Source organism: Bufo gargarizans, chromosome 8 (assembly GCF_014858855.1).
Source record: "Bufo gargarizans isolate SCDJY-AF-19 chromosome 8, ASM1485885v1, whole genome shotgun sequence".
NCBI lineage: Eukaryota > Metazoa > Chordata > Amphibia > Anura > Bufonidae > Bufo > Bufo gargarizans.
This window is the reverse complement of record NC_058087.1, coordinates 165839982-165854440: the sequence shown is the minus strand read 5'-3', so window position 1 is coordinate 165854440 and position 14459 is coordinate 165839982.

Genomic DNA, 14459 nt, shown 5'->3' with positions numbered 1-14459 from the left:
CGCACAGATGGCGCCTGAAAACCAACCCCATCAGTCTGTCACATCACCCCCATGCATACCAGGGAAACTGTCTCAGCCTCAAGTTATGCAGCAGTCTCTTATGCTGTTTGAAGACTCCGCTGGCAGGGTTTCCCAAGGGCATCCACCTAGCCCTTCCCCAGCGGTGAAAGACATAGAATGCACTGACGCACAACCACTTATGTTTCCTGATGATGAGGACATGGGAATACCACCTCAGCATGTCTCTGATGATGACGAAACACAGGTGCCAACTGCTGCGTCTTTCTGCAGTGTGCAGACTGAACAGGAGGTCAGGGATCAAGACTGGGTGGAAGACGATGCAGGGGACGATGAGGTCCTAGACCCCACATGGAATGAAGGTCGTGCCACTGACTTTCACAGTTCGGAGGAAGAGGCAGTGGTGAGACCGAGCCAACAGCGTAGCAAAAGAGGGAGCAGTGGGCAAAAGCAGAACACCCGCCGCCAAGAGACTCCGCCTGCTACTGACCGCCGCCATCTGGGACCGAGCACCCCAAAGGCAGCTTCAAGGAGTTCCCTGGCATGGCACTTCTTCAAACAATGTGCTGACGACAAGACCCGAGTGGTTTGCACGCTGTGCCATCAGAGCCTGAAGCGAGGCATTAACGTTCTGAACCTGAGCACAACCTGCATGACCAGGCACCTGCATGCAAAGCATGAACTGCAGTGGAGTAAACACCTTAAAACCAAGGAAGTCACTCAGGCTCCCCCTGCTACCTCTTCTGCTGCTGCCGCCTCGGCCTATTCTGCTGCTGCCGCCTCGGCCTCTTCCTCCGCCTCTGGAGGAACGTTGGCACCTGCCGCCCAGCAAACAGGGGATGTACCACCAACACCACCACCACCACCTCCGTCACCAAGCGTCTCAACCATGTCACACGCCAGCGTTCAGCTCTCCATCTCACAAACATTTGATAGAAAGCGTAAATTCCCACCTAGCCACCCTCGATCCCTGGCCCTGAATGCCAGCATTTCTAAACTACTGGCCTATGAAATGCTGTCATTTAGGCTGGTGGACACAGACAGCTTCAAACAGCTCATGTCGCTTGCTGTCCCACAGTATGTTGTTCCCAGCCGGCACTACTTCTCCAAGAGAGCCGTGCCTTCCCTGCACAACCAAGTATCCGATAAAATCAAGTGTGCACTGCGCAACGCCATCTGTGGCAAGGTCCACCTAACCACAGATACGTGGACCAGTAAGCACGGCCAGGGACGCTATATCTCCCTAACTGCACACTGGGTAAATGTAGTGGCAGCTGGGCCCCAGGCGGAGAGCTGTTTGGCGCACGTCCTTCCGCCGCCAAGGATCGCAGGGCAACATTCTTTGCCTCCTGTTGCCACCTCCTCCTTCTCGGCTTCCTCCTCCTCTTCTTCCACCTGCTCATCCAGTCAGCCACACACCTTCACCACCAACTTCAGCACAGCCCGGGGTAAACGTCAGCAGGCCATTCTGAAACTCATATGTTTGGGGGACAGGCCCCACACCGCACAGGAGTTGTGGCGGGGTATAGAACAACAGACCGACGAGTGGTTGCTGCCGGTGAGCCTCAAGCCCGGCCTGGTGGTGTGTGATAATGGGCGAAATCTCGTTGCAGCTCTGGGACTAGCCAATTTGACGCACATCCCTTGCTTGGCGCATGTGCTGAATTTGGTGGTGCAGAAGTTCATTCACAACTACCCCGACATGTCAGAGCTGCTGCATAAAGTGCGGGCCGTCTGTTCGCGCTTCCGGCGTTCACATCCTGCTGCTGCTCGCCTGTCTGCGCTACAGCGTAACTTCGGCCTTCCCGCTCACCGCCTCATATGCGACGTGCCCACCAGGTGGAACTCCACCTTGCACATGCTGGACAGACTGTGCGAGCAGCAGCAGGCCATAGTGGAGTTTCAGCTGCAGCACGCACGGGTCAGTCGCACTACAGAACAGCACCACTTCACCACCAATGACTGGGCCTCCATGCGAGACCTGTGTGCCCTGTTGCGCTGTTTCGAGTACTCCACCAACATGGCCAGTGGCGATGACACCGTTATCAGCGTTACAATACCACTTCTATGTCTCCTTGAGAAAACACTTAGGGCGATGATGGAAGAGGAGGTGGCCCAGGAGGAGGAGGAGGAGGAGGAGGAAGAGGGGTCATTTTTAGCACTTTCAGGCCAGTCTCTTCGAAGTGACTCAGAGGGAGGTTTTTGGCAACAGCAGAGGCCAGGTACAAATGTGGCCAGCCAGGGCCCACTACTGGAGGACGAGGATGAGGAGGAGGTGGAGGAGGATGAGGATGAAGCATGGTCACAGCGGGGTGGCACCCAACGCAGCTCGGGTCCATCACTGGTGCGTGGCTGGGGGGAAAGGCAGGACGATGACGATACGCCTCCCACAGAGGACAGCTTGTCCTTATCCCTGGGCAGCCTGGCACACATGAGCGACTACATGCTGCAGTGCCTGCGCAACGACAGCAGAGTTGCCCACATTTTAACCTGTGCGGACTACTGGGTTGCCACCCTGCTGGATCCACGCTACAAAGACAATGTGCCCACCTTACTTCCTGCACTGGAGCGTGATAGGAAGATGCGCGAGTACAAGCGCACGTTGGTAGACGCGCTACTGAGAGCATTCCCAAATGTCACAGGGGAACAAGTGGAAGCCCAAGGCCAAGGCAGAGGAGGAGCAAGAGGTCGCCAAGGCAGCTGTGTCACGGCCAGCTCCTCTGAGGGCAGGGTTAGCATGGCAGAGATGTGGAAAACTTTTGTCAACACGCCACAGCTAACTGCACCACCACCTGATACGCAACGTGTTAGCAGGAGGCAACATTTCACTAACATGGTGGAACAGTACGTGTGCACACCCCTCCACGTACTGACTGATGGTTCGGCCCCATTCAACTTCTGGGTCTCTAAATTGTCCACGTGGCCAGAGCTAGCCTTTTATGCCTTGGAGGTGCTGGCCTGCCCGGCAGCCAGCGTTTTGTCTGAACGTGTATTCAGCACGGCAGGGGGCGTCATTACAGACAAACGCAGCCGCCTGTCTACAGCCAATGTGGACAAGCTGACGTTCATAAAAATGAACCAGGCATGGATCCCACAGGACCTATCCGTCCCTTGTCCAGATTAGACATTAACTACCTCCCCATAACCATATATTATTGGACTCCAGGGCACTTCCTCATTCAATCCTATTTTTATTTTCATTTTACCATTATATTGCGAGGCTACCCAAAGTTGAATGAACCTCTCCTCTGCCTGTGTGCTAGGCCTAAATATATGCCAATGGACTGTTGCAGTGGTGGCTGACATGAAGCCTGATTCTCTGCTATGACATGCAGACTAATTCTCTGCTGACATGAAGCCAGATTGTCTGTTACGGGACCTCTCTCCTCTGCCTGGGTGCTGGGCCTAAATTTATGACAATGGACTGTTGCAGTGGTGGCTGACGTGAAGCCTCATTCTCTGCTATGACATGCAGACTGATTCTCTGCTGACATGAAGCCAGATTGTCTGTTACGGGACCTCTCTGCTCTGCCTGTGTGCTAGGCCTAAATATATGCCAATGGACTGTTGCAGTGGTGGCTGACATGAAGCCTGATTCTCTGCTATGACATGCAGACTAATTCTCTGCTGACATGAAGCCAGATTGTCTGTTACGGGACCTCTCTCCTCTGCCTGGGTGCTGGGCCTAAATTTATGACAATGGACTGTTGCAGTGGTGGCTGACGTGAAGCCTCATTCTCTGCTATGACATGCAGACTGATTCTCTGCTGACATGAAGCCAGATTGTCTGTTACGGGACCTCTCTGCTCTGCCTGTGTGCTAGGCCTAAATATATGCCAATGGACTGTTGCAGTGGTGGCTGACATGAAGCCTGATTCTCTGCTATGACATGCAGACTAATTCTCTGCTGACATGAAGCCAGATTGTCTGTTACGGGACCTCTCTCCTCTGCCTGGGTGCTGGGCCTAAATTTATGACAATGGACTGTTGCAGTGGTGGCTGACGTGAAGCCTCATTCTCTGCTATGACATGCAGACTGATTCTCTTCTGACATGAAGCCAGATCCTCTGTTACGGGACCTCTCTCCTCTGCCTGGGTGCTGGGCCTAAATTTATGACAATGGACTGTTGCAGTGGTGGCTGACGTGAAGCCTGATTCTCTGCTATGACATGCAGACTGATTCTCTGCTGTCATGAAGCCAGATTGTCTGTTACGGGACCTCTCTGCTCTGCCTGTGTGCTAGGCCTAAATATATGCCAATGGACTGTTGCAGTGGTGGGTGACGTGAAGCCTGATTCTCTGCTATGATATGAAGACTGATTCTCTGCTGACATGAAGCCAGATTGTCTGTTACGGGACCTTTCTCCTCTGCCTGGGTTCTGGGCCTAAATTTATGAAAATTGACTCTTACAGTGGTGGGTGACGTGAAGCCTGATTCTCTGCTATGATATGAAGACTGATTCTCTGCTGACATGAAGCCAGATTCTCTGTTACGGGACCTCTCTCCTCTGCCTGGGTGCTGGGCCTAAATTTATGACAATGGACTGTTGCAGTGGTGGCTGACGTGAAGCCTGATTCTCTGCTATGACATGCAGACTGATTCTCTGCTGACATGAAGCCAGATTCTCTGTTACGGGACCTCTCTCCTCTGCCTGTGTGTGTGCTGGGCCTAAATATATGCCAATGGACTGTTGCAGTGGTGGCTGACGTGAAGCCTCATTCTCTGCTATGACATGCAGACTAATTCTCTGCTGACATGAAGACAGATTCTCTGTTACGGGACCTCCCTCCTCTGCCTGGGTGCTGGGCCTAAATATATGCCAATGGACTGTTGCAGTGGTGGCTGACGTGAAGCCTCATTCTCTGCTATGACATGCAGACTAATTCTCTGCTGACATGAAGACAGATTCTCTGTTACGGGACCTCCCTCCTCTGCCTGGGTGCTGGGCCTAAATATATGCCAATGGACTGTTGCAGTGGTGGCTGACGTGAAGCCTCATTCTCTGCTATGACATGCAGACTGATTCTCTGCTGACATGAAGCCAGATTCTCTGTTACGGGACCTCTCTCCTCTGCCTGTGTGTGTGCTGGGCCTAAATATATGCCAATGGACTGTTGCAGTGGTGGCTGACGTGAAGCCTCATTCTCTGCTATGACATGTAGACTGATTCTCTGCTGACATGAAGCCAGATTCTCTGTTACGGGACCTCTCTCCTCTGCCTGTGTGTGTGCTGGGCCTAAATATATGCCAATGGACTGTTGCAGTGGTGGCTGACGTGAAGCCTCATTCTCTGCTATGACATGCAGACTAATTCTCTGCTGACATGAAGACAGATTCTCTGTTACGGGACCTCTCTCCTCTGCCTGGGTGCCGGGGCCTAAATATCTGAGAATGGACTGTTCCAGTGGTGGGTGACGGGAAGCCAGATTCTCTGCTATGGAACCTCTCTCCAATTGATTTTGGTTAATTTTTATTTATTTAATTTTTATTTTAATTCATTTCCCTATCCACATTTGTTTGCAGGGGATTTACCTACATGTTGCTGCCTTTTGCAGCCCTCTAGCTCTTTCCTGGGCTGTTTTACAGCCTTTTTAGTGCCGAAAAGTTCGGGTCCCCATTGACTTCAATGGGGTTCGGGTTCGGGACGAAGTTCGGATCGGGTTCGGATCCCGAACCCGAACATTTCCGGGATGTTCGGCCGAACTTCTCGAACCCGAACATCCAGGTGTTCGCTCAACTCTAATCCAGACCCAAACCTGGGCTTCTTCACTGAAGTTCGGGTTTGGGTTAGGTGTTCTGTAGATTTTATTATTTTTCCTTATAGCATGGTTATAAGGGAAAATAATAGCATTCTTAACACAGAATGATTACTAAAATGTCGATTGAGGGGTTAAAATAAAAAAATAATTAACTCACCTTATCCACTTGATGCTTCTATCTTCATTCAGCAGGACCTGCGCTGATCTCAACGTCAAAGGTCCTTTTGCAGGTCCTGAAAGAAGAAGAAAGAAGATGATGCCGGCTGTGTGATCAAGTGGATAAGGTGAGTTACATTTTATTTATTTTTTAACCCCTCGGTCAACATTTTAGTAAGCATTCTGTATTAAGAATGCTATTATTTTTCCTTATAACCATGTTATAAGGGAAAATAATGCAGTGAATTTACTTTAATGGGGTCTGGGGTTGCTCATCTCTATCATCTCCTAGCAACCATGCGTGAAAATCGCACCGCATCCGCACTTGCTTGCGGATGCTTGCGATTTTCAAGCAGCCCCATTAATTTCTATAGGACCTGCATTTCGTGAAAAACACTGAATATAGAACAGGCTGCAACGCACAAGTGATGCGTGAAAGCTAGACCTTCCCCTAGCAGGGGTAAATTAGACTGAATCTAACCTGTCCCCACCCTTCCTGCAGGAAATGGGACTCAACCACTCCTCCATGGTGGGGGGTTTAGATTAGAGTGGAATAGACAGCTCCATTCTATGAGACTGTAGTGCTTCCATGTTTGCTGCCACCTACTGTTGAACCAGGCACATTACATGATAACATAAACAGTTTCAAGAAATAGATAGGAAAGGGATGCAAATGAGCTCTTAACAAGCTCTGCCTCTAATGCCACCAGATGTAAGGCAGCTGTCCTATAAGTCAATGTTCAGCTCTTTAACTAAGCCTTGAGATATGACTTGGATATTAAATAAGCCAGCACCTCATCTGCAGACAGCTGTTTCGGGGTGATTGCCCCTCATCAGTGCAGAGCAGAGAGTACTGGCTTGAATGGGTGAGAGGCCTGTCAGGGTTAGGGAGGTATTATCTTTGATGAGGTGCTGGCTTATTTAATATCCAAGTCATGTCTCAAGGCTTAGTTAAAGAGCTGAACATTGACTTATAGGATAGCTGCCTTACATCTGGTGGCATTAGAGGCAGAGCTGGTTAAGAGCTCATTTGCATCCCTTTTCTCCCAGAATTCCAGAGGAGCATGTATAGCCTATAAGTCTTCTCACACTGATTAAGGCGCTCTCTCCCTAAGGAGAGATAGTACCCCCTAAGAAATAGATATGCACAGTGTGACGGTCTTGCAATAAATACACAGAATGACATTAGGTTAACCATCTATCGATCTATTATCTATCTATCGATTATCTATCTATCTACAGTATCGACCTGTCTATCAGTCATTCTATTTAATATCTCTCTATCTGTGATTACAAAAGTATCATATACATAGGATATTCTTCGTGGGACAAGCCCTTTAAGGGTCATCCCAAATAACCTAATAGACCTTTCTAATAGCATGTCCTGCGTGTACAATGATAATAACAAGATGCCATTTAAAGCAATCGTATTATGTATAGATGAAGGGTAAACCATGATAGTAATGATCTGCCAGTCCGACACTGCATATTTCTTCCAGAAATAGCTGCATTCATGTCCCTGGATCAAATTAATGGGACTAGGCTGCAATACCAGGCATGGCCACCAGATAAAAATGGTGCTGTTTCTGTAATAAAGCAGCCATGATTTTTTTCTTATCCCATACAACCTGTAACAACTTCATTCTAAATTATAGCTTAGAGAGGACACCGAAACCAGTCATTTGCATGAGATAGATTCAGACTACGTAGATATTTCCCGCAGTGTGCATTTCCTTCTGCCATAAAATACAATTGACAAAATCATAGGGGATGCAAACCATCGAAATAACAAAGTCCATCACATTCTGTACTTTCTTCCCACTAAACTTTTAAGTCACTTGTACCGCAGACTTCACCTATCCATTAAGTGCAGATCTCTAATTACGATGGATTTTTCAAGGTACCGATGGGTCAGCGAAAAATTGGGCGGCTTCCAACCTGTCGATGAAGAAAGTTCTCACATCCGGCTCTAGTCGATACGGCTTCTGTGGAGCACGTGGATTAATTAGATGTAATTAAGATTTCTTAACACAAGGATGTCTTATAAAGATGTTTTTGCTTTCTGCCTGTTCTCTCCCATCCTCGGAGAATAGCTCGTCTCACTTCTCGCAAGCGTTTTATTTTCTGCTCTACAATTACCATTTTCCTATTGTGCCTCCAGCATTGCATTGTTTCGCTGATAACAATTGAGGCTACGACAAAAAGGAGGGAGAGGACGGCCATGGAATCGGTAATGTCTTGGCTTGGCTCCCTTTGGCTTTACGATTTGGCTTTGCCCACCGTTTGTCCCTTTGTACGTCGTCTCCTACCGCAATTTAGGTGCCAGCTGTTGGCAGCAGACAGTAGGACGGACGCTGAAATGTAGTATTACCGACAACCCCTCGCCCATGCAAATGATGATCGTCAGCCTGCATGCATATTCATAGATGTACAGGTGTGCCTAATTACAGTATTCGCATGACCAGCTACGGAGGTGCGTTCCTTAATCCGTAGCTTCTTGCGAGGGAGATGCAAGTGATTGCGATGCAGAAGCATGGCCGCTCGGAAGATAATGATTTTAGAAGCCAAAGCCAAAATGCACTTAGGGCTAGAGAAATTAGAAAAACACAGCTTCACACCGCAGGTGAAGAATTATTGAGAATAGGGGGCCTAGTTTGAAGATCCCGATGCAAAATTGGTTAAAAGGGTTGGCTTATCTCATACATAGATGGAATATCGCTAGGATATGGCATCAGTGTCAGATAGGTGCAGGTCCTACCTCTGGGACCAGCTCTTATCTCCAGAACAAGGCCACCAAAATGAATTGAGAGCAGTCGCACATGCTCGGCCACGCTCCATTCACTGCTTTGGGAGTTTCAAAAAGAGCTAAGCTATTTCTGGCAGTCCCATAGCGGTGGTACAACTAATTGTCTTAAAAGGTTGTCCCACAAAAAATATCCCAAAGTTTTCAAACCAACACCTGGATCTGAATACTTTTGTAATTGCATGTAATTACAAATTTAGCACAGCTGCTGAGTTATTCAATAAAATGTATCAGCGCCACCTGCTGTTTGTTTTTTTCTTATTTCTTTGTCCGGCTCACTGAGATGGCCGCACGTGTTCAGTGTCATCCTTCGACTGTCTACTGAGCTGTGATAGGTGGAGAATGGACACGCCCCTGAGCTGTGATAGGTGGAGAATGGACACGCCCCCTTAGCTGCTGCAGAAAAGACACTCCCCTTGAGCTTCAGCTTGATATAAATCTAGCAGAGCAATAAATGGGGAGATCTCTGGATCCATGTGAGGTTCTAGCTTTGTTAGAAAGAGACTGTCATGTACTATATGATGTCTGATTTTCATTTTTTACGTTAGTAATGGGATAACCCATTTAAAGGAGTATTTTATTTATTTTTGCATTGGCCCCACCTACCACCAATGGACTATGGGCGATGATCTGCTGACCCCGCCGGCAATAAATGCTTACTCTTAGAATTTTTTTCCATTTTCACTTCAAAGAGCACCTGTCACCTATCCTGATATGTCTGTTTTAGTAATTACTGTACTTGCATCACCAATGTACCGTTCTGAAACATCTGTTCTCATGAGTCTACATTGAACCATTCCTCAATTACTCCTGTCAGAAGTTAGGAATTAATTGCTAGCAGTTCGCAAGGAAGGTCCAGTTGGGGGGGGGGGGGGGGTGTCCATGCACAGGCTGACACTATCCAATCAGTGCTTCCAGTGTCAGACTGTGCAGGGACACCTCCCCAGTTGGTAACACCGATCTGGACCATCATTGCAAACTGCTAGCAATTCATCATTCACCTCTCCCCTTTAAGTTTCCAATTTGCCCCTGACCTGCAGATAGTAGTTCATTAAATCTGTTTTTATGGTAGTGATACTATTTTGCTATGACTTGGAGGCAATAGCATCAATGAGCCCTAGCGTTCACTGTATGGATCTCTGTTCTTATGAATCTTATGAATATATATTGCTTTGAAGGCCACCTTCTATCAGGATCAACCCTAATACACCAGGCATACCATCAGGTAGGGATGAACCTGCTGATTGAAATGATACCTGTCTTGAGATAATTGGTTGAGGCGTTCCCAAGAAAAAACTGACTTTTATTCTTATGCAAATCAGGACTTCAGAGCAACGAGGGGAGTGTCCAACACTAGAAAGATGAGGCCCTAGGCCACGCCCCTCAGTGCACTTACTAAATTTGAACAATAAGCATATTTTATCTCTGGAACGCGAAGGCAAGTTTTCACAAGACAAGTATCAATTTATACAGCAGGGTCAACCCTACCAGGTCCTATACCTGGTTTAATAGGGTCAACCCTACCAGGTGACGGTCATATACCAATGGTGTATAAAAAGATGAACCTACACAGAAAAACATTATAAAAGGATGTGTGTCTTATAAATATACTCTCTTAGGCCTCATGCACACAGCCGTTGCTCGGCCATGCCCGTATTGCAGGCCGCAAACAGTGGGTCACAATATACACCTACTGCGTGCACAACGTATCACGGATACGGACCCATTTACTTAAATGGATCCACAATCCAGAAGGAGTGGTGAGGAACGGAGGCACGGAACCCCACAGAAGCACCATAGAGTTTTTCAGTGGGGTTTCTCTCCGTGCCTCAAAACAAGTTACACTTTTTTGCGGCGCGGTTCATGGACCCATTCAAGTTGAATGGGTCTGCATCCGTCTGTGGCAACTGCACTGAAGGTGGCTGTGCATCGGGGACCACAAATTAAGGTCCCCAATGCACGGAACAGCCGCCACACGTTCGTGTGCATGAGGTCTTAGAAAGATGATTCCCATACAGCTATAATGCAGGAATCAGCAACCTCTGGCACTCCAGCTGTTCTGAAACTACAACTCCCAGAATGCTCCATTCACTTCTATGGGAGTTACAAGAACAGTGGAGTAAGTGTGCATGATGGGAGTTGTGTGGTTGTATGGGAGAGAAATAGGTCCTTTCTTCTTTTCCCTTTAAACTCCATATTTTCGTAGTAAATAAACCTGCATTGCCTAAAAATAATAATAATAATCAAAAATAAAATATTCATTTATCACTGCCCGTTGGCAAAGTGTAATTTTCAGCACTTTGCAGTAAGACGTGTGATAAATGGTGAGCTATTTATTTCACAGGATCTCAGCGTTAGAAGGACAATAGAAAATATTTCCTTAGCACCTGTCTCGCATAAATCCTCACTCATTTAGATTCCCTCAACAGCCAGGCACCACTTTGTACTCCTGATATTTTTGGAAATGCTCCTTAAGAAGTGGGTTGTAATCATTCTTTGAATGGTCAGTAATGAAAATTAGGATATTTGTTGGCTCAAGCAGGGGTGTTGCTGGGGTATTAAAATATCGAGGGCACAATTCCTTATGTACATGAAACCCCCACACCACTACTATTGAATCAGGTCTGCAGACCATACAGGAGAATACAGCACTGATTAGAGAGGACCCAATCACGGGCAAAACACAAAACAATTACATCCAGTTCAGAAAACAGTCGACTTCTGATTTGGAGTTGTTCTCATTCCTAATCTTCTCCATTTGGTCCAGGCCACCATGATGATTTATTCTAGGCTGCAGGGTTTGCTGTACATAAACCTTTCATACTTTACATTTCCAGATTCCTCCCTACCATCCCAACACAAACTCTCTTTTCTGTTGCTCTAACAGTATTCCCCTGCTGTGTCCCCTAATACTATACCTAATACCATGTTGCCCAGAGCCCCTGGTGGTAAGTAGTGCCACACAGTGCACCCCCTCTCCCTCCCCCCAAAAAAGGGATGGATAGGTAGCAATCAAGAAAATGCTGCTGCCATTAGTGGAGGGGAGGGAAAAGGGGACAATACTGCTGCTAATATTGGAGGGGTGGGAAGAGGGACAATGCTGCTGTCAGTAGAGGAGGGTTGGGAAACCAGGCTGCAGAGGCCCACTCCATACATGCGCAGACGGATAACGCCGTATATATATGCCGTTATGGGTTAAGAGGTTAATCAGGATTTATTTTTTACCCTGTACCAGGTAACAGGATGAAACAATTGATTTATAGATGCATTTAAAAAGACAAATGTCCATCAACTTCAATAAGGAAAGGTAGGAGGTGATAAATGAAAGGTAGAGAGGTAATTTTCTAAACTTAAACTCTTTCAGCGGCCACACAGGTTTGCATGTTCTGGGTCATCGTGAGTTGTGACCATAGGTTATCACTTGAGGAATGTGACATTTAATACTTACGAAATCATAATGAGGAACTTAGAGTGGGTTGGTCTGACCTTGATAGGACATCTACTGAGAGCCTTAACACAACCACTGGAGTGATGATCAAAATCCTTTATTTCAAATGCTGGTAAAGCAGTATGACAATGCGTTTCAGAGCTCTTTTTCAAGTCTGAGGTAGAACAACAAACAGTTTAATGTCAGCCATGGCTCGTTGTTGTTCTACCTCAGGCTTGAAAAAGGTGTGCCGTAGAGCTTCAAAACGCATTTGTAACATCCCAGAGTTATGTTACGAAACTCTTTTACCCCGCTACAATCTCTTAAGTGTATTCACATTGTCATCTTGTGTAATTTCATGTAATATCCTCACAAATGTGCATTATAATCCTTGTAAAATATGTATTGCTGTAATTTCTATGTTCACCAGCAGGTGGCAGCAATGTTAGCAAGGACTTAGCCAGTTTAGTTTTTATAGACTGGAATAGTACATTCCAGTTTAGCTCCCCCCTCTGTGAGGAGGTGTGGAATGTTCCCACATCCTGCCTCATGGGGAGGGAAGGAAGTTCAGTTACCCCTGCTTGGGGAAGGCTGTGCGAGTAGGAGCTCCCAGATTTAGGGATCCAAGTCCAGGATCTTGCCTCAGCTGAGACAATTGATCATCATCCCCAGCCTGAGCCATGCAGCCTCAGCTGGTAGAAGCCAGCAGATCACTCCAGTTCCAGGAAGAAGCATACCCTGTGAAGCCAACTGTGAGTACCGTCCAGAGACCAGGAGAAGGCAAATTCCTCCTCAATTAGTCAGTCCTCAAGATAGCAGAAGATTGTAAGTACAGAAGATCTAAATTCCTGCCACATTACAGAGCCACAAGCAGACGACTTATCCTGCAAAGAGCTCCAGGCACATGATAGAGCAGAAGATAGATTCCTGCCACACATTGCCAATACCTGCCGGAACCCAAAGACTAAAGCTGTATCTCGCTTGGATGAAAGCTGCTTTAAGTAAAGACAAGTTTGAACTTTACTCAAAGTCTGGATCTCAATTATTGCTGCAAATCCCTCAATTACTCCTACTAGCAACACACTCATTTTATTGCAAGCGAGCCGGGATCCAGGAGTCCAGCCGTACCCAGGTAGGAGACACCGTTGACACCATTATTACTACCATACAGAGACATTACACCACTCTGGCATTCCTAACCTGGTACGTGAGTTACACCACCTTAAAGGGCCCTGTGTTAGTACCCTGCGCACGCTGCAATTGGCGTCACGAACAAAACTATAAATGATCATTTACACCTGACCCAGCCATTGCATATTATTGGCGTCAGAGTGCATACCCCAATCCGGCTTACTGCACATTGTCACACTGTTGTACCAGCGTTTGAAACAAAGGATATTCATCATCACTCCAGTGGTCGTGTTACTGTGTGGAATAGCTGTTCGATCAAGGTCAGACCAGTCCAAATTTTTGTTTCTTCACCTGCCGGTTGGCTACTGCTTGCGTGGGAAATTGAGGACATCGGCTCCACCAAACAGTGCCACTGCCTACATTAGCATTGTGCCACACTTTCACAACATTAGAAGGTGACCATTATTCATCCGGCTGGGGATCCCTTTTATTTCAAAAAATTAAAGGGGTTGGCCACTCTGTTAGCACTTATCAAAACTATAAAGAAAGTAAGGAGATATGACACTTACTAATATATCTTGTTAAGCAGATCTGCCTGGTTTCCTTGCTATTGGCAGCCATGCCCCCTCATGTACTGCTCTCGCAGCAGCCTCCCTCCTCCATCCCTGCAGGTGCCACGGAGGAGAAACCTCGTCCATGCCTGAAGGAGTGTGCTGCTGTCTGGGTCCTAAAGCACCCTGTGCAGGGCTGGCAGGGGCTTAGCAGGGACGCTTGTTACAAGCTGAAATAAAGAAACTTTTGCAAAAGGAAGGGAGACTGAGGGGAAGCTGTGATGGCTGATCTGACTGCAGGCTCTGCCCCCTCTGTTTCCCAAGTACTGAGAGGATCCTGCCAACATGTGAGGATGTAGCAGAGCCAGGGAAGTGCTGTGGACCACAAACTGTGAGCAATCCCAGTGCCTGTCCTGTTTATGGCCCCTCTGCTCTGTGTTCTTATCACAGACATGTTTATTACAGCCGGACCAACAGTTTATAAGCTTTAACCCCGTGTGAGCTGTCAGTATGGCTGAGGTCAGTGATATCAGCAGCAGTCACTGGTCTCACCATCTATAAATGTGTGCCGTCTCCTTCCTGCACACTGTATATGCTGATATGTGACCCCCAC